Below are 21,086 nucleotides of genomic sequence, written 5' to 3' on the forward strand. Positions count from 1 at the left end.
CTTTATGTACATGTAATATGGAACATACTGAACCCCTTCTACTGAATTTGAGGTCCGCAAACTTTTTTGATGTCCGTGGACATGTTCGGTCAACAGTACCACTACCTAAAAACTCTGGGAGGGTATGTTTAATTGTTATATCATAACATAGTAACATTTGAAAAATTCACAAAGCAGCACACATACATATTAAATGTAGTAATACATAAGAAATGTAACCCATATATGTAACACACTAACCATTCATTTAAATACAATATGTTCTAAAATGGAATATACCAAAAGAAGATAAATTGGCTTCCAACAAAATTACCTCACAGACACTCCACCACTAAGAGCAAGACCAGACCCACAGAGTTCTCAGAACATATCTTACCTGAAATAGTAAGTGTACTTCATTTTACTCATATATTTATAAACTTTCTGTATTAGATTAAAAAAATATATATTATCTTTTTTTTCTCACAGAAATGTCTAGTACTCTGGAATGGCTAGAGGAGCATTTCCCACATGAGGAAATGTCAGAAGATAGTGAAACTAATGGTACACACTTTAAAATATAAACCATTTAATTATTATTATTTTATATACATTTAATATATATATTTTTTTTGTAAAGAGCATAGCAAAATAGAAAATATCTCTGAAGAAACTGTTGCGGATAACACTCTTAACAGCATAAAAGAAAAAATGGATATATTGTTGACCAATTTTAATACTTTGAAACCTTTTGTTGAGGAGCATTTTAAAACAAAAACCTCATACCATTGTCCCACATGTATTTGTCCCCCTCACCATATCCAGTCAATTATCCCCAAACCCTCTCCATAACCCAAAACATTTTGATGAGACTTCCATCCCTTCTTCACCTGATACCAATCATGTTGAAACCCCTAATTCTCCTGTTTTTATTTCGGTTTCTGCCTCACCTTCTCTGTCATGAATTGTTAATATATATTAAATAAAGTTACATTTTTATATTGTGTTGTAATTAGTTTCAGTTTAAAAAAAAAAAAACAATTTAGGAGTCCGCGGACAGCGCGGTTGTTCTGAAATGTTCATAAATAAATGAAAATGGAGGTGTCCTGAAGAACACTATACCTGTCCGTACTGTTCGCTAGTAAGTTGAAACTGTTCTAGAACACACGCGGTGTCCTGAAATGTTCGTAAATAAATGAAAATGGAGGTGTCCTGAAGAACACTATACCTGTCGGTACTGTTCGCTAGCAAGTTGAAACTGTTCTAGAACACACGCGGTGTCCTGAAATGTTTGTAAAGAAACGAAAATGGAAGTGTCCTGAAGAACACTATACCTGTCCGTAGTGTTCGGTAGCAAGTTGAAACTGTTCTAAGAACACACGCGTTGTTCTGAAATGTTCGTAAATAAACAAAAATGGAGGTGTCCTGAAGACCACTATACCTGTCCGCACTGTTCGCTAGCAAGTTGAAACTGTTCTAGAACACAGGCGATGCCCTGAAATGTTCGTAAAGAAACGAAAATGGAAGTGTCCTGAAGAACACTATACCTGTCCGTAGTGTTCGCTAGCAAGTTGAAACTGTTCTAAGAACACAAGTCGTGTCCTGAAATGTTCGTAATTAAACGAAAATGGAGGTGTCCTGAAGAACACTATACCTGTCCATAAGGTTCGCTACCAAGTTGAAACTGTTCTAAGAACACAAGCGGTGTCCTGAAATGTTCGTAAATAAACGAAAATGGAGGTGTCCTGAAGAACAGTATACCTGTCCGTACTGTTCGCTAGCAAGTTGAAACTGTTCTAAGAACACACGCGGTGTTCTGAAATGTTCGTAAATAAACGAAAATGGAGGTGTCCTGAGGATGCTATGTCTGTCCGTATTGTTCGCAAGTAAGTTAAACTGTTCTAAGAACAAACGGTTGTCCGTAACTGTTCGTTTGATGTGTGACGCACTTTTAATTACTTCAGGACCCGAACAGTGTCCATAGAACATAAACGCGCATGCGCAAACCAATGTCCGTGCATTTGGTGGCCTGCGGACAGCCGCTTCCTTCGCGAACATGTTCGCGAAGCGATCATGTGACCGCGCCCATGCTGATTGCGTGTTCTGAATGCGGACACTGTTCGTGTCCCCGAACAATTTAAAAGTACATTTTCAAGTAATCCACAATATTTGTCAATAAAAACTCACCATAGCACAAGTCCCACATACTAATCCTGAGTTTCTACATACTTTTTGAAAGTTTTTGAACCTTTTTTTGTGTCTGATCTGTCCGCGGACAGCACGCATGTCCGCGAACCGCGTACAAGCACCCCTATAAAAGACCACGCCCTAGAGCTTATTCTCATTGTGTTTCTGGCTATTCTTCAAAGCACAGCTATTTTTCCTGCAACTTGCAGATTACACCATCATTGAGATGGCATCCATGGCTGCACTACTGCCACCTTGTGCTGCATCTGCTTCAGCACCACCCCCACCCCCTCCACCACCACCACCTCCCCAAGGGCCTGAAGAGGGGAACAGGAGTGAGGATGCAGAGGAGGAAGAAGATACCTAAGGTCATTTCACTCTGGGGCCATTCACAAGGTTGTACCTTGCGTGGAGTGTAGTAGGTTGATTTCCTATTCTTCATACTCCGTTTCTGATCCTGTCACCATAAGGAACACCTCTGTGGGACAGTGTCTTCCTCAAGCTGCCTCACAGGCCATACATGATGCTGATGACCCTTACCTTTCGAGGGTCGCAGTTGTGTGTATGTACTGCGACACAGTACTCTGCAGGGGGGAGCGACTTCGTAGTGCTTTTCAGAGCACGAGAAGACCTGCTCACTACCCAAATAAAACTCACTCTACATCTTCTTCTCTCAGCTCACCCTTTCTTATCCCTGTGGTTGGTGTCCCCCCTTTACCCTCCTTTCCCCTCCTCTCCTAGTGTGTCGTGTATAAAAAACCCCAAAAAATATAAAATAACAAAAATTTTAAAAAAATAAGGTTCTTTTCAGAGCCGCCTTTCACAGTTAAAAAATAGAAGTGAAAATAAATGAAGCAGGGCCCTTTGTATTTTTTAGAAGTCCGCGGACAGTCTGCGGACATCTAAAATTTTGGGGTGCTGCCCTATGAAAACCATTGCAATTTTCTCTGGGAGGAAGTGGTGGCTCTGAAAAGAGCCTTTGGGAGGTGTTTGTGTTTCAAAAATGATAAATTCTCAACACCTACTTCAAAATGGATGCTGTCATTCTAAAAAAGGTTGCAATGCATTTTGTATGTTTCTTAGAAAAATCTGATTGCCAGCATAAATTAGATGTACTCCATCTCTGTGAAAAATGTATGTACTACGAAACATAATATTTTCATTGTGAAAAGAGGACATGCCAAAATCTCTTAGAAAGGCACAAACAGCCTTATTGACATTGCGCCCTGCTTTCTCCATTTGTGGACCAAATGAAGAAGAACGAAGGCACATTTGTCTCTGCACAAGTCCAACCACTTCATTCCACGTACTCCATGCCAGTGTACTTCCACATGTGGGAATCCAAGATCTATAGCTACTCCACAGGTTTCTGCATGCACCTTCAACCAATGTATCCACGAGTCTCCCAAAATCCAAACAATCTGTTTTCTGAAACACACAGCCATAGCTATCTGTTCTTCTCTCAGCAAAAAGAGTATCTGAGAAACTCTCTCCTGGCACAACACACCCACTAAACCTTCCTGACCAATCCCTTTCAGTGCTCATTCTCATTTGCATGACTTCTGAACCCAAAAATCCCTGGATGTAACATCCGACGTCCGCGAACTACCGCCATGTCCGCAGACATATCGTAACATGATCAGCCCTTCTACCATTTCCAGTTCACTCTCTGTGCCATTCCCTCATTGGTTGTAGCTAGGAAGTTACATGACCATCCACCAATCACATTCAAGACCTCTACATCTAACTGCATCATCATAGATCAGCACTGCAAATGTACTGTGAATCTCTCTGAGTACAAGTGTCATATCATTGGCAAGCACCATCTACAAGAAATACTGTACAAGTCTCCAAGATTTCTACTTGCAGCTCCATGCATATCCATACGCATGAACACAAACTTCAGGTATGCATATTTTCTGTACAGTACATGAACACATTTTCTAACTGACTTTTAGCTTGTATAATCTGTAAAATGAATCTACGATCTTTTTTTCCATCTCCTAAAATCAACTGTCACTTACAAATCTTTATACTATTTAATTTCTTTATACACACACATCAAATCATGTTAAACTAACATTTTTAAATGAAATATATAGACTACATATAGTCAAACAAAATTGCATGCACACTCTATGTTCAAATCTCAAACAATAATACTTGTACAATTACATAATTTTTAAAAATTTCTTTCTTTATTTAATTACTTACATTTATATAGGACAAGCAGCCCATGACATTGAGGCACTATTATTTCGAAGAGCTTAGTTACAGGAATAATGGTATTCAGTGGTACATTATGAATTTCACAAGACATAGTAAAGATATTTTGTTTGCTACAGTTAGTCATTGCAATATAATTTGTTCATTACGAACATATCATATGTATTCAACTGGTGCGATGTATCTTATGTAAATAAGATAGTTTTAATGGTTTTGAGGAAGGCGCTGAGGATTTCAATTAAAAAAATCAATGTCTAAATTAAAAACATTGCTATATACAAACAAAATTACTAATTTGTTTCTTTTACAATTGCAGTGAAGACCATTCTCCTGAAAAGAAGCAACCGAATTTGAAGTACAAAGAACAACTAAGAAGTAACCTGTTCATTTTAGAAAAGAAGTAAGTAGAATATCACCATAATATTTGTATTATTCCTCAAACACACTGTAAGGTTAATTCATGCTATTTCTGTGCCTAAAAATAGAGATTCTGCACCATTCTGTCCAAAAATCCCCATGTCTTAAACAGCGATTTACAGCCAGAATGGCCCACAAATTCCTATTTTTCGACACACAAATTACCCAACTCAACCGTTAGAATTTAGATGTTATAGAACAAACAACTGTTTTAATGGTATGGCATTAGATATACTATTTATACTTCTCCACACCACTAGCTTACTTTTTCTGTCATCGGAACCCCAGTTTAGTAACACATTAATTCAAGAATACCCATCCCTACTAGTTGCAGTTCCCAATGCACAATAACACACCATTACATACATCTTTATCATCTTACTCAAACACTCATGCACACAGCACACATACATTGCAGAACACCAAAACCCATACCTTCTTTAATTTTTTCAACAGACCCTAATGAATGCCTACCAAAAATCAAGTCTGTAGAAAGCAACTCAGAAGTAGAGCAAATGAAAATAAAAGTGTCCAACATAAGCATCCATCTCCAGCACAATTTGTAAAAAAAAGTTGAAACAAAACAGCTAATACAGTAATTTAGTGAAACAAAAGAAGTTTCAAGTACAAAAATGTTGCCTCCTCTATCAAAATGTAAACCAAACCAAAAAACAATTAGTAGAAAATCAGCTATCACTACAGATAAAACTGCTTCTTTAAATTTTGATATAGTTCAAAGAAAGCATACCAAAAAAAGTATTTTAGCCAAAATGTTCCGTCACAAAGTCCTTCAAAATCTTATAAAAACAGGAGAGAAACCAGGTTCAACGCTTAAAACCTATCGTAGGAAATTAATCTTAGAAGCGTTGATAGACAGTGCAATTCTTCTCAAAAGAAAGTTATTTATTTTAGTGTTAAACAAAATGAAACCACTAGCAAAACTAATAACTAAATTACAAAAAAGACTTCTCAATAAACAAAATGTCAACAGAAAGAACTTCTTAAGTATCTGCGGAGGTGAATGGAGTCACACTACGAGCACAGAACCATACTTTACTGAAGAAGTGTACAAACACAAGCAAACAAATACAATTGCCATACATAGCAGTGGTGGAGGTTATGAAAAAGTTAATAATACCATAATGGAACAAGAAGTACTCCTTACAAAAATATGTCCTGAAAACTTAGAATTACCCCTCCATTCAACTGAATCAGAACGTCTAGTGTACAAATGGCCATGCATGTCAATGTGTAACATTCCCAAACAATTTTTCAAGTCTTTACGCCACTTCCTCAATCAATATGTGAAAAGCAAAGACAAAATCAAAATTAAACTACTGCAAAATATGGATACCTGTCCAGTATGCAAGTACACAGGACTACAAGGACATTCATTGGCCTGCATTACAGGACCTACTTGCAAAACCACCTTCCATGATATCAAAAGGATATCAACCCATCATTCAACTATAGGAAATCTAGTTTATAAACTGTACTATGCTAAAAGTCCTGCTTTAGCACTAGCCAATTTAAATAACCTTCTTCTACATGGTACAGCAAAAGACCTACTGGAAGAAATTGGCTATATCCAGAAAAAATATTTTGGAAGTGAAACCCACTTACAGAATGAAATAGCTGTAAACCAAATTTGTAACAATTCTACACATGGCAACCTTTTACTACACACATACAAAAAAGAAATACTAAAATTTAAAAGTACATCAGCTGAAGTACCAAACCATGTGTGTGTATGTTGCCGCAGAACTTTTTATAAAAGTAACACAAAAACTGTAGACCTATCATACAAAATAGAAAACAATGAAGATACTAAATGGTTGGAATTAGCTCTCTATCTTATAGCAGAAAACTAATACGAAATAACTGACCAACCAAGCTCCTTCACGTGCTATCACAAATAATTTGGAATTATATCCACTACCATAACCCTTTCAACAACTTTATATGAGAGCATCATAATTCAAACAGTGCACCCATTTCAAGCAATAATACGCCTTCAACCAAAAACTGCAAAATTACCTCCCTCTGAATTAGTGAAAGGTATTTGTGGAAAAGTAGTGTATTTACCATTAGATTTAAAAGAAAATGTGCACACTCTAGGAGTGCAACGTCCAATGCAACAATCTTTAATTATCTTGGTAAATGGAGTACCTACAAAAGACAAAAAAATTTGCCAACAGCTGGTAGATTTACATAAAGTTAGAGAAGCCTTGCAATATCTTAAAGAGAATAATGAATATTACAAAGAAATTAATATTGAAGAAAACTTGAAGGATACAACTAAAATAATTCAAGAGACACAAGAAGCTGGTCAATTTAAGCTCCTAGATCCTGCTATAATATCAAACACTTTAGACCATTATACAATTCATCCATTGCACTCTAATGACACCATAGAAGATGCACTGGAAACATACCAAATGCGTCAAACAAAAGGATCACCAATCAGCATATGGGAAAAAAGTATAGAAGCACTTGCTTTTTCTCTACTCTTTCCTACTGGCAACTGTAAGAGGATTCAATCCAGCACTACAGCTAAGTCAATGCCTAGTCTGGGATACTGAATGGAAACCCTTATTGATATATCTTTATGTCCAGTTCATGAGTTCTGGATGACTACCCCTATATAACACCCCTCTCTTGGAATCCCCCTGACCCCACTGAGCCAAGAAGTAGTTCTGTTTTGCAAGTTAAAAGGTTTATTTGAGAACTTAAACAATATATATATATATATCACACTTTATAATAAATTAATAATTGAATATCACACTTAATCTGAGCAGTAATCAATAATGGATAGTCTGGCACTAGCACACTTCTTTATAATCAATGATGAGTGGTTATAGGATGGATAAGATAGCAACAATACTTTTATGGTTTCAAATGGATGCAAGGTGGAATGAAAATACAGTACAGAAAAAAAACGTGATAGGGTTTCAGCAAAGACAATTCACCCCCCCCCTTTTATGCAATGTAAGGAGATGAAGATGAAGATGACACAGTTCTTAGGAATGCAATCAAATGTAATTCAGTTCAATTCAGCAAGCTTAGACTACAGAAGTTTGAAACACAGGCAAAAGGCTTTGAATATGATGACAATGCAGTGAGAAGTATGCTGAAAATGCTTTTAATTCCCTTCAGGAGGTTCAGGGTGAGTGGTATCTAGTTAATATGAGTTCGGGCTCACTCTAGCAATGATTCAGGGATGGTTCTTAAGAGGCAAACGAAATTTAGCAGTTCAGGCAAAAGCAGCTATCTTTTTACAAGTAAAGAAATTGGGCCAAATCGCAAATTGCGGCAAAATTCGTGAGTTCGAGAATCGTGATTACGGCAAAAGTAGCAAGTCGCTTCTAAGCTTGTTGAAAAGCTGAGATTCTAAGCTTTCAGAGGAAAGTTAAACCAAGTTCCTAGCACAAACGGTTCCAGAGATACGGACGATTAAATAAAGGTACTTTTTCGGATTTGAAATTTTAAAAGTTCAAAGCGACAGGTTACAGCTTGCAGCTAGAAAATGACAGGTGACAGCTTTGCAAATGACAGGTGACAGTTAGGAGGCAGTTCTGGTTAGATTTAAAATAGATTGAATTATATTATTTTAACTAAGAGATTGGTTCTGCACAGTTCTGCTAGGTACTCACAATATATTTTGAAATAGGCCTCCCCACGGATCTGGTCAGGTTTTGGACTGGACTCCGGTTCTGGTCTCGGCACTTCACAGTGATCTGGGTCAGCTCTCTGGTTCTGCTAACAGCGGTCTGGGTCACTCTGGATCTCTGGCCTCTGGTTCTGGATACTACTCTGCTTTCTCTGGGTACAGCACTGCTTCTGGATCTTTCTGGCACAGGGTTTCAGGCCAGAATCAACACCTGGGTCCGGCTGTGAATAGTCTGCAAATGATTTTTGGGCCTGCTGACAAATACTTTTGCTTGCAGTGGGCCTTCTTGGTTCAAAGTTCTGTAGTCTCTGTTTAGCTTGGAAGTCTAAGTGTAGGATCTCTGGATGTGAAGTCGTCGGTCAGCATGCTCCGCAGCAAATGGAATTGAATGTCCTCTCTAGCTTCCAGTGGCTCTTTTTATGTCTTTTGAAAGTGGGTGTGTGTGCAGCATCACTAGCCAGCCCCTCTTTCAACTGCCCATTGGTCAAGCTTTCCGCACTGCTTTGATTGGGGGAAGGAAATGTGTGTCATGGTGATGCTGTAGGTTTTATGGTTCAGAGGATCCTCCCCTGGTCAGTTTGCCCACAAATCTATATTTGACCTAAAGACATATTTCATAGATACACAGTGGTTTGAAATTACATGCACCCATCACGTATCACATGAGGTATATTCTGTTCAAACTCTGATGTTTCTAAGAGCTTGCATTCAGAAACGGCAACATTTTGCGTTTTTTAACTGGTTTTGCAATATTGGTTTTTCATTAAAAATTATACACATATACACGGCCTGTCCATACATACTCCAGTAAATTCCCATGTCTCTAGCTTAAACACAGAGTCTGTAGTATACATAAATAGCAGGGTTTTGCCCCAGAACATCACACAAATTGGAGTTTGGGCTTGAATCGAAGGTACATTTTTTAAATGAAGGCTCTCAAAGTTATACATTCCTGTCATTTGATTACAAAGAGTTATCAGTGTTTCTGTAAAATATATATTTTGCTTTCAGATCAGTTCTCAGAGTGTTGGAGTCCGCCTCCAAGACTTGGGTGGGTCAGTGATCACATGTGTCTTCTGGCAGGCAGGCCTTTGTTGACAGGAAACAGTCAAAATCAACATATTCTATTCAAGTGCAAGAGCCTATTGTGTGGTCTCCAGGAGGCTCCCAGCCAGTCTGCCTTCTATCAATCAAGAGGTCATGTGAGATTCTAACTCCTGGTGTGAATCTCTGGAGATGAGAGGTTTCCCAGCCTTTGGCCTGTTAATTAAATCAGATTGTCTTCTGGGAACAGCATGTGGTTAAGATTTTAATTAACTCCCAGCCTTTGATGTAAAGGCCTCTCCTGCAACTCCTGACATGCAGTTTCCCTGTCAGAGTTTAGACCGCTAGCGCCGCCCTCAGTCAAAAGCGGGTACTGCATGCTATTTTTTTGGATCAGTCTTGAATTCAAGCATTTCAAACAAGAGATATTACATGGAAGTATATTGTCCAGGTTCAACAAATGGCATTGGTGTAGTTCTGCAGTAAAATAATTTTGTGCCCATAAATTAGCCATGTTTGACCTGAAGAAAACGAATTCCCACCAGTTATGGGTTGCTTTTGGCAATCAGCATTGCCCCTTTTACAATGGTTTTAGGCTCTGTGCCCTTCTGTGCTCACAACATAGGCAAAAATGGGTGGCAGCCTATTCTTCATGCATTTCCCTGTACATTTTCTGGGAAGTTCTGGCCATCATGATGTTTTCCATGCCAGTACTGCACAGTTTTTGTGGTAGGGCTCGGATGCATGGGTAAAAACATCCCACAAGCCCCCCTCTTGCGATGGCCATTCTGTTTCACTGATGGAACTCGCAAGATCTGGGATGTTCTCCTCATCTTCTTCCGGTAGATGGCACAGTTCAGCATCTTTTCCTCCATCCGGTACTGATCGATCGGTTCTCCTCGCCGGTCCTGATGGGAATATTGGGCGGTACCCCGGGCCCCTTGCTCCCAGTCTCTGGATCGTCCTCCTTGGCCAGTCTCCAGGTTTTCTTTCTCCTAGGACGACAAAGGAAGAGCGGCAATACCTATTCATGGACATTTATCCCCCACCATTGATATAGTGGGGTGGCATATATATTTTAGAACTCAACAGATATGAACATGCACATTTTTTTAAATTAAGAGACAGGAACACATAAACTTGAGAAACACAGAATTTGATAGGCTATATGTAGGATCTTTTAGGGTTGGAATTGAATTACTCTGGAGCGGTACCCTCTGGGATTGCAGAGGACTCCTCCAGTTGTTGCAGAGTGTGCCTGGGATGGCAACACTTCAACTGGTTGATGTGGACCCACTTGTCTTCCCCCTCTGCCAAACCGCCTTTGGGGATGCGGATCTTGTAGGCCACAGGGGAGATCTTGTCTATAATCTCAAACGGTCCCTTCCATGTAGGCAAAAATTTTCGCTGTTCCTTTGGAAATTGTATAAATAGACCCGGTCCCCCACCTGATATTCCTTCCTGGAAGTTTTCAGGTCATAGTGGGTCTTCATACTCTCAGCTGATCTTTCTAGATTCCGCTGAGCATAGGCAAAAGCATGTTGAAGGTGTTTCCTTAAATTCTCCACATACTCATGAGTTGTGGAGGCATTTATTAGTGTCTGCTCTTGGGTCCTGTAGAGCAAATGCTGCGGAAGCGCACCATCTTGCGTCCAGTCATCAACTCGAATGGTGACATTTTGGTTGCAGATGAAGGGGTAGATCTGATGGCCATTAGGACCAGAGGTAATCGGATATCCCAACTTGGCCCAGAATCTGCCACAAACTTCTTTAATATGCTCACAATGGTTCGGTTATATCTCTCTACTGCCCCAGAAGAAGCTGGCCTGTAAGCAATGTGTAGCTTTCTCTTGACCCCCAGTATCTCCCACATCTTTGTCATTACTTCACTGGTGAAGTGGCTACCCCTGTCTGACTCAATCCTTTGAGGTAGACCAAAACGGGAAAAGATGTGGTTAATCATCAGGGCAGCTGCTGTTTCTGTCTTGCAATTTGGGGCTGGGAGACATTCCACCCACTTGGTAAACAAGCATGTAACGGTCAACATGTACTTGTTTCCTCTAGACGAGCGAATCACAGGGCCTACAAAGTCGATTTGCAAATCTGACCATGGCAGTGTCAACCCCCTCTTTTGGAGGGGTGCACGGTGCGTGAGGGATGATGGCTGAAATTGTGCACACACAAGACACCCCTTCAAGTATTGGTCAAGGTCCTGCCCCATGTGTGGCCAATATGCAACCTCTCTTAAGATTTCCAGTGTTGTGTGAAACCCCCTATGACCGGCGGTGGCCGCATCATGGGCGTGACTTAACATCAGGCTTCGGAATGAGGTAGGAACCACCCACTGATCGTGGCCAGCTTTGGATTTCCTTACCAGCAAACCGTCTTGGATTCGGAACATTTTTGGACATTTCATCAACACTCTTAGGTCCTCTTTCCCAATGTAATCAGTATCCGTCAGGGGAAAGTTCTCAGGGTCCTCAAGGTGTTGGTAAAACTTACCAATAATTGGATCCCCCTTCTGAGCTGTAATCAAATCAGCATCAGGGGTCTCCTTGCTCTATTGGGCAGTTGAAATATCATTGTGAGCATTTGTCTTGGACCTAGTGATAGCAGTGGCCTGGATTTCCCCCAACAGGGACTCAATCTCAATTAGATCCCCTTGGATGGCCCCGGTTTTGGCCAGCTGATCAGCTAAGTCATTTCCAGTTTTGTCTGGTCCCTCTACTTTGGAATGACCCTTGATCTTCTTGCAGTAGATGGTCATCCCATTCGAGGTGACCAGATCATCAATGTTTTGAATTAACTTCCCATGTTTCAAGGGTTTGTTATTAGCACATAACATGCCTCTGGTTTTCCAATTAACCAGGTGCTCCACGAACCCGTTCCGTACATAATCAGAATCTGTGATTATGACCAGTTCGTGGAGTTGATGCTGGACAGTAGTGAGGATGGCCTGAGGCACAGCCATCAATTCTGCCACCTGAGTACTTCGGGGACCAATTTTGTATCCAGCGGAGGGTTCTGGGGACTCATTCACCCATGCATTCCCTACGCCGGCCACCAGTTCTTTCTCCCCGTTGTTGTCAACATGGTAAGAGCATCCATCCACATAGACAGTGGGCATTCCCTCACACTTGTCCTCTTCAAAGACTTTGTGTGGGGAATTAAGGTATGCCTCCGTGTTGTCCTTGATTTTTAGACTTTCGTCCTCGAGACAGTTTTCTCTGGCACAATCATGCAAGTCAGCCAGACCTTGCACGAGGGGACTCTTCTTGTTTTGGCCATATCTGACCTCCACAGGAAAGCCTTGCATTGACAGAATCCAGGAAGTAATTCGGGAATTACTCACATTTCCGGCCCGGATTCTATCACTTTGGAGATATTGCAGAGGCTGGTGTGGAGTCTCCACTATGGTGTTCCCCCTGGATAAACGGGCGGTAATTCTTCAATGCCCACACCGTTGCCAGGAGTGCCTTCTCACAATCGTTGAATTTTTCCTCCACAGAGGATAAAGTTTTGCTCGCATAGGAGATTACTTATTGACCTTGTCATGCTTTTGGTATAATACTGCCGTCAAGCACGTATTAGAGAACCCCGTCTCCAGGAAGAACTCCTTGTTTCTGACAGGGTAAGCTAGGCAAGGCGCTTGTGAGAGGGTTCTCTTGAGTTGTTTTACCGCCTCGGCTTGTTCTGGACCCCATTCCCACTTGACCCCCCCTTCAGGAGATGAACCAGGGGTCTGGTGATCTCTGCGTAGCCCTCAATGAACTTTCTGCTGTAATTAGTCAGTCCAAGGAGGCTCCTTAGTTCCCGCAGAGTTGTGGGGTCTTTCAGTTTCTGAAGCCCTTCCACTTTCTTTTCCTGGGGACAGAGACCCTGAGGAGTAATCTCATGCCCCAAGAAATTAACACGGGTTCTACACCACTGTGCTTTCTGAAAGGAAAGTTTTGCTCCGGCGGCCCTCAACTGGGTCAGAACATAACGGATCTCCGCTATGTGTTCCTCCACAGATGAACTTTTGATGAGGACATCATCTACATAAGCCAGGTTACCCCTTGCACCCAGGTCGGGCATGGCCTTGTGTAGGAAAATGTTGAATTCATTGCCGGAGTTGAGGTATCCGAAGGGAGTCCGGGTCCATGTGTACTGCTGGCCCCCAAAGGTAAAAGCCAGTTTGTATTGGTCCTCCCTACTGACAGGCACGGTCCAGTATCCATTGGTCAGGTCTATTGCAGTGAATACCTGTGACCCCTGGATCTGGGCCAGCACTTGGTCAATGTAGGGCAGAGGCCATCGGGAAGTATGGACCCGTTTGTCGGCGCAGAGTCTCCACTGGCCGTTTGGCTTCAATATTCCCAGCACCGGATTATTGAAGGTGCTGTGTATTGGACGGATTATTCCCCGGGACTCAAGGTTCTTAATTATTTCAGTGAGGGACTCCATGGATGCGAGAGGCAAACGATATTGCTTCACAAACACTGGAGTCATGCCAGGGTCCGTGGGGATTGTTGTTGTGTGGATGTCGGTGCGGCCACAGTCATATGAGTTTACCGCAAAGAGATCTTGGAAATCCAAGAAAACTTGTTTCAACTTTTGCTTCTGTTCCAGAGTCACACAGGCATCAGCTAGGTTGACTCTCTCTTCCACCATCTGCCTGAAGCCTGGAAAGACTTCTGGTATGGCTATCTCAGCGGCCTCCTCCAGCTGGGTGGAGAAGTCCCTGGTCAGAGTGCTGATTTGGACTGGAGGCCTCAGGTGGGAAAGGCAACCCTCATGGACCTGGAAAATCACCTCATCCCTCCTGAAGTCACAAGTCACATCTTCCTTACCATAGGGGCAGGAAGTGTACACCAGGAAGTTCCCCCCATGCCGGGTAAAAATCCTGTCTGGTGTTGTATTGTCCTCACTGTCACTGTCAAAACAGTCCTTGGGGATTGGTCCTAACAGTTCATTTCCTAGATCAATGGAAAAATGTCGGTCATCAACCGCCATTCCAATAATGGTGCCTGCGGCTAGAGTAATACTCTTCAAGTCGCTGTTATCCACCTCTATTGGAATGGTGTCATGTTCTATGTCGACTAATGGAGTTGGGTTTACCCCCAACCCTTGCTGTTGGAGAGAAGCATTTAGATGTATATAAGCATCAGGGTTTTGCAAATATTGTCCTCTTTTAACTTTCACTTCCAGGGAGAATTGTCGGGTCCTTTCTGGGATGGTGACTTCCTCTTTAATCTGAATTTCAACTGCATAAGGTAGCAATTGAGCTGACCTAAATGCTTTTTCTGGATCATCAAAGCCCATGGGATTATCCGCTAATCGGGACCAAGCTTTGAAGTTTATTAGGTCCAAACTAATGGCAAAGCGATTGAGAATGTCACTGCCTAAGTAAAAAGCGGCAGTGACGTCTCGCACGACCCAACAGTTGTGGACTATGCTCTTGTTGCCAATGGAGATTTTGAGCATACCCCTGCTTGGCAGGATATGTTTGGAATTGGGTGCTTCCAGGTCCATTTTCCATTTGTCTATCAGTTTGAATGTGGGAATGGCTGGATCTTTTGGGAGTTGGCGGAACATGGCTTCGCTGATGAAGCTCTTACCGTTGTTCACACACACTCGAGCGAGAACAGAGTCCTTCCCATCATTTAACTGAACAGGGATGAACAACTGCTCTCCAATTTTCTGAATATCAGCCAGGCTCTGAGCTGATTTCACATCTTTCTGGACTATAGGAGTGGGATTTTCTGATTGTGGATTAGTAAAGAATTTCAAGGTGTTTCCTTCCAGCGTGGAGTACCACTTTAAACTGGAAGGAAGGTTGATTTTCAGAAATAGAGATGACCCCCCATCACCAGTCTGTTTTCCTACTGCGATTACTGTCACGTCTGGAATCTGGTTGTTCTGGAAGTGAAATTCTACTTGGTCAGATTTTTGTTCAACCATGTGGCAGGTGCCGTTTAAACTAACATGGTTGACACTCTGTTTTAATTTTATTGGTCGGCTAGTCTGGGTCCAGAGGACCTTGTTTACACAATCTATTAGGGGTGACAACCTTCTCAGGAGGTCATTCCCTAGTAAACAAGGGGTGCCCTCTGGAGTCACTACTATGACCAGGTGTTTCACCTTGTGTCGCCCAATTTTAATGTCCAAATCTGCAGTCCCCTCGACAGGAATTCCCTTCCCGTCAAAGTTCTGCAGTTGTCCAGGAAGAGAGGTGAGAGGAATTCGGTAATTCTCCCCCCTTCCTGCATTTAGTTCCTCAAAGGCCCTTTTGGACAGAAGGGTAGCTTGGGATCCAGTGTCCACCAGTGCCAAAATTGTACCCTGTCCCTGTACTTGTACCGGGGCATAGTATCTTCCCTCCTTCTCCTCAAGGGGGCACAGATAATGCACATTTTTGGACAACTGGTGGGCTAACCTTCTGGTTTTGGACATTGCTAGCCGGAGAGATTTGGGCAGAAATCTGTGGAGAGCCTTGGGAATCTGAAAGAAAAAGTTGGCAACTGGAGATCAGAGCCATTGTGGGTTCCCCTGGTTCCGGTTCTGGGCCGCCTCCCCCTTCTTGGAGGCAGTCACCAGGATGGGTTTGAACCAGGGGATTTTGGTATTGTGGGTTCTGGGATGAGATGATGGGCGGCGGTAGCTCAGTCTCCATATCTCCCCAGTCTGGATTGGAATCCCTTGGGACCCATTTTTCCTTGGGAGGAGTTCCCCCATCTCTGAAGGAGAAGGTCCTTTCCCCAGGATCCTCTGAGGATCCCTCTCCCTCAAATTGGAAGACCTGTACCTCCTCCACAAAGTGGGTCTGTTTGGGTCCTTTGTTTCTCCTACCCCCCCCTGCTCCTTGGGAGGCAGGCTTTCAGGGGTAGGAGATTTTGTTTCCGGTTCCTGGTTTTCCAGGGGCTGTTTACAAGTTGGGAAGGAAGCTTCCTCCAAGGCTTTACACCCCCCTTCCCCTTGTGCCTCCTCCCTGGGATCCGGTGTGTTATCGGGATGCTGCCCCCGTCATTGTTCTGGAGTACCAGGTCCAGAGTTTGGGGCATTCTGCGGTGGCACGCTCATCTGAGGGTTCTGTTGAGCCCTCAGTATGTGGCCCAGATGCCGTGCCATATTTTGGACCTGGCGCTCTAACTGGGAAACCCGCTCAGGCTGATACGGGACTCTATTTTCTCCCCTGGGCTGATCCCGGGAAGGGTATCTATCCCTTCTCTGGCAGTACCCCTGGTTGGGAAGATTTTGGTACCCCTCCACCCTTGGCCTCCCCTCTCCCGGATTAGGTTGTCTGAGCTCAGGGAATTGGGGAAAGAAGGATGGATGATTTTGGGGCTGGAAATTGGGTGGATACCTGGGGAAAAAGTTCTGCCCAGGATTTGGAGAATTTCTGCCCTCCTGGGGGAAGTTAGGAGGGAAGTTCCCCGGGTCAGGTGCTTGGCTGGATCCCCCCCCTTGGGCTGGAGGAGTCCACACATAACCCAGGATTGGTCGGTTTCCCTTGTAGCGGGGACTTACATAGTCAGGGGAGCGGGGGACCCCATTTGTGGGACTAGCTCCTCGACTCCCTGTCTGTGACTGGCCCGAGGGATTTCTGGGCTTAGGATTATTAGGTGCAGGTAGGTTTTTAGTCCCCCCCATCTCCAAGTCTAAAACGGGGGCAACCTTTACCTCTGCCACCTTGGCAGCAGCAGGGGTGCTGTTGGTTTTGGGGTTTTTGGGTGCATTATTTTTATTTTCTATGGGCTTCTGCACCTCATAGATCCGGGTAGCCTGTTCAATGACCCAGTCTAAAGATCTTTTCTCGTGAAAATCTCTCACGAGCTGGGTCATGATGTATTTGGGCAAGGCATGGAAAAATGTATTGACAAATTCTCTGCTGTCTGTGCGCACCCTTCTGGTGGTCTGCGCAAAGGCACGTTTCAGTTCTTGCACGAATTCTTGTGGGGCCTGATCCTCCCCACATTGCAAATTGTAGGCTGCCTTGCGAGCCTCTTGGGGATTTCTGTGAACAGAATTTTTTTTTAATATGGCCGCCCTATAGGTGGACCACCTTGAAAGATTTTGGTCCTCCAGCCCCGCAAAGAAACTGGAGTACTCTGGGGAGAATGTCCACTTTACATATTGGATACAGCTTTGGCTGTCCTTCAAATGAAAAGTCTCCATCATTTGCTCATAGAGCTCCAAGTGTTCCCAAACAGAGTACTTGGCGTTCTTATGATAAGGCATGATGACACTCCTGATTGCCTTAATCTGCTTCAATGGGTTCTTAAGCAAGGCCCTTTTTGCCTTATTGGCCTTTTTGGTTCGGGTAACCCTGGTCCATTCATCCTCTGACTCAGAGGCACTGCTCCCAGAGGTTCCTGTCTGATCTTCCAGGTTTTCCCGGATTCTGCGAGCCTGGGATTGGCTGGCAGAATGTGGGGACCTGGTCTCCTGTGTCCTGCGCCGTTCAGAGGAGTCTTCAGATTCCTCCTTGCTGCCAGGATTTGATGGGTACCCCCCCCCACTGACCTAGCTGGGCAGAAGTTTTCAGGATGTCCTTAATGGGCCTATTCTCCTGGGGTTCCCCACTAAATTGCACTGTGCTTGGGTGCCCATACCCGGATGCCCGCCCATCCATTCCTGGGAGGTACTGGCCTATGAGCCCCATGCTTATGGCTGGATAGTAATCTCCCATCCCTGTGGCCCGGTGCTCATGTGCGCCAGGGGACATGGGGGTGGCAGAGTCCAGGGACTGAGAGAGATAAAGGCCTCTGGTACTAGGGCTCCTGAGGTTATGCTCAGGAGTTTCCCTTTCCCAGCGAACCTGGTCTCTATCCGCCCCTGCTCCCTGTTACAATGCAAGAGCCTGCGCTTTCAGTTCCTCAGTTAAGGCCTTACTAGACTCTATCAGTTGCTCCTGCATCGCTACCTGTTGTTGGAGCCTATCATTGTGCTGACAGAGAGCCTCATTTTCTCTCTGTGCCTCCTGATTGGTCCTGGAGTACTGGGCCAGTCTCTGCTGCAGGAGGGTTACCTCCTGAGCTGTGTCCCTATTGGCCTGCTCCTTTCTTGCCAGAGCATCCTCCACCCTCCTGGTGTGCTCTAACAAGTTCTGGTGTTCTTTTTGGAGGTCACCCAGTCCCTGGAGGGCCAGGTGATTTTCTTCCATTTTCCTTTTTAAGTGGCAGACTTCCTGGCCTAAGGTATCCCTTTCCTGACTAAGAGCCTGCATCTGTGCCGCCAGGTCGTCCCTTTGCCTTTGGAAGGCACCAGTTTTCTGGCCCTCCTGGTCAAACTCTGCCTGGGTATCCAGGTCTTTCAAAATCAGTTTATTGCTCTCTGCCTTCTCCCTATCTAGGTGGCTTTGCAGGGTGACTACCTGCTCAGCACATGCCCTATTGAAGTCTAACTGTTGCTCCAGCTTTTTCTGGCTCTGCAGTAGGGAGTCCAAACCTTCTTGGTACTCCTTCTGCAAGGCCAGAAATCTGGTATCCTGGTCCGCCTTTTCCTGTTGCAGCACATCCATATCCTCCTTTATTTTAGTGATGTACCGTCTGCTGTCATTTTCTGACTCCTGGCTCCTGAGCAGCCTCTGCTCAGAAGAGTCCAGATCAGATTGGGCCTTCTGTAGTGCCAGCAGTTGCCTACTCGCCAGATCTTGGCCTTCAGCACATTTGTCCTGCATGGCTCCCATATGTAAATATAAATATGCTGCTACCCTGGCAATCTTGTGGTGCTCATCCTTGGCCTTAGGGGCCATATATAGTTCACTCAGGGCCACATGTAGGGGACCCTGATCTCCCCATATATCTGACCCTGTTTCAGTGACCTGTTGCGCGATTGCCTGCAACCAGACCGTTTGGTCTTGATGAGTCCACTCACCTCTCACAAATAGCTTATGTAAGAAGTGTTCTCTGGCTATTTTCATATCTACCAAGGTCGTCGTTCTGGAATTTGAGTTCCTTCCTGACTTACAGAAGTTTGTATTTTATTTTTGCAAAACAGACCTTTTCCTTAGACCGTTCCTTTGAGGAGTGCTTTACAGCGTAACACAGCGTGGTTATCCGACCGGATATGTGTATCTGGTCAGCTGGCACACTGTATTAATCTGCACAAGTGATAGATCTAACTCAAACGTCCGGCTCGAGCCCCCACTTTGTAAGAGGATTCAATCCAGCACTACAGCTAAGTCAATGCCTAGTCTGGGATACTGAATGGAAACCCTTATTGATATATCTTTATGTCCAGTTCATGAGTTCTGGATGACTACTCCTATATAACACCCCTCTCTTGGAATCCCCCTGACCCCACTGAGCCAAGAAGTAGTTCTGTTTTGCAAGTTAAAAGGTTTATTTGAGAATTTAAACAATATATATTTATCACACTTTATAATAAATTAATAATTGAATATCACACTTAATCTGAGCAGTAATCAATAATGGATAGTCTGGCACTAGCACACTTCTTTATAATCAATGATGAGTGGTTATAGGATGGATAAGATAGCAATAATACTTTTATGGTTTCAAATGGATGCAAGGTGGAATGAAAATGCAGTACAGAAAAAAATCTTGATAGGGTTTCAGCAAAGACAATGTAATCACTTTCTTGGACAATTCACCCCCCCCCCCTTTTATGCAATGTAAGGAGATGAAGATGAAGATGACACAGTTCTTAGGAATGCAATCAAATGTAATTCAGTTCAATTCAGCAAGCTTAGACTAGAGAAGTTTGAAACACAGGCAAAAGGCTTTGAATATGATGACAATGCAGTGAGAAGTATGCTGAAAATGCTTTTAATTCCCTTCAGGAGGTTCAGGGTGAGTGGTATCTAGTTAATATGAGATCAGGCTCACTCTAGCAATGATTCAGGGATGGTTCTTAAGAGGCAAACGAAATTTAGCAGTTCAGGCAAAAGCAGCTATCTTTTTACAAGTAAAGAAATCGGGCCAAATCGCAAATCGCGGCAAAATTCGTGAGTGCGAGAATCGTGATTACGGCAAAAGTTTAAAGAGTAGCAAGTCGGTTCTACGCTTGTTGAAAAGCTGAGATTCTAAGCTTTCAGAGGAAAGTTAAACCAAGTTCCTAGCACAAACGGTTCCAGAGATACGGACGATTAAATAAAGGTACTTTTTCGGATTTGAAATTTTAAAAGTTCAAAGCGACAGGTTACAGCTTGCAGCTAGAAAATGACAGGTGACAGCTTTGCAAATGACAGGTGACAGTTAGGAGGCAGTTCTGGTTAGATTTAAAATAGATTGAATTATATTATTTTAACTAAGAGATTGGTTCTGCACAGTTCTGCTAGGTACTCACAATATATTTTGAAATAGGCCTCCCCACGGATCTGGTCAAGTTTTGGACTGGACTCCGGTTCTGGTCTCGGCACTTCACAGTGATCTGGGTCAGCTCTCTGGTTCTGCTAACAGCGGTCTGGGTCACTCTGGATCTCTGGCCTCTGGTTCTGGATACTGCTCTGCTTTCTCTGGGTACAGCACTGCTTCTGGATCTTTCTGGCACAGGGTTTCAGGCCAGAATCAACACCTGGGTCCGGCTGTGAATAGTCTGCAAATGATTTTTGGGC

At 43.3% G+C, this 21,086-nt stretch overlaps 1 long non-coding RNA gene across 1 annotated transcript in view; it reads left to right on the forward strand.

Annotated features, from left to right (window-relative positions):
• LOC138498613 (uncharacterized) overlaps positions 1-21,086 on the forward strand; it is a 206,348-nt gene that overhangs the window by 95,800 nt on the left and 89,462 nt on the right. The gene's annotated exons all lie outside the window — the stretch shown is intronic.

The sequence above is a fragment of the Ambystoma mexicanum genome, chromosome 5q (assembly GCF_040938575.1).
Source record: "Ambystoma mexicanum isolate Mex_15411 chromosome 5q, UKY_AmexF1_1, whole genome shotgun sequence".
In the NCBI taxonomy this organism is placed as follows: domain Eukaryota; kingdom Metazoa; phylum Chordata; class Amphibia; order Caudata; family Ambystomatidae; genus Ambystoma; species Ambystoma mexicanum.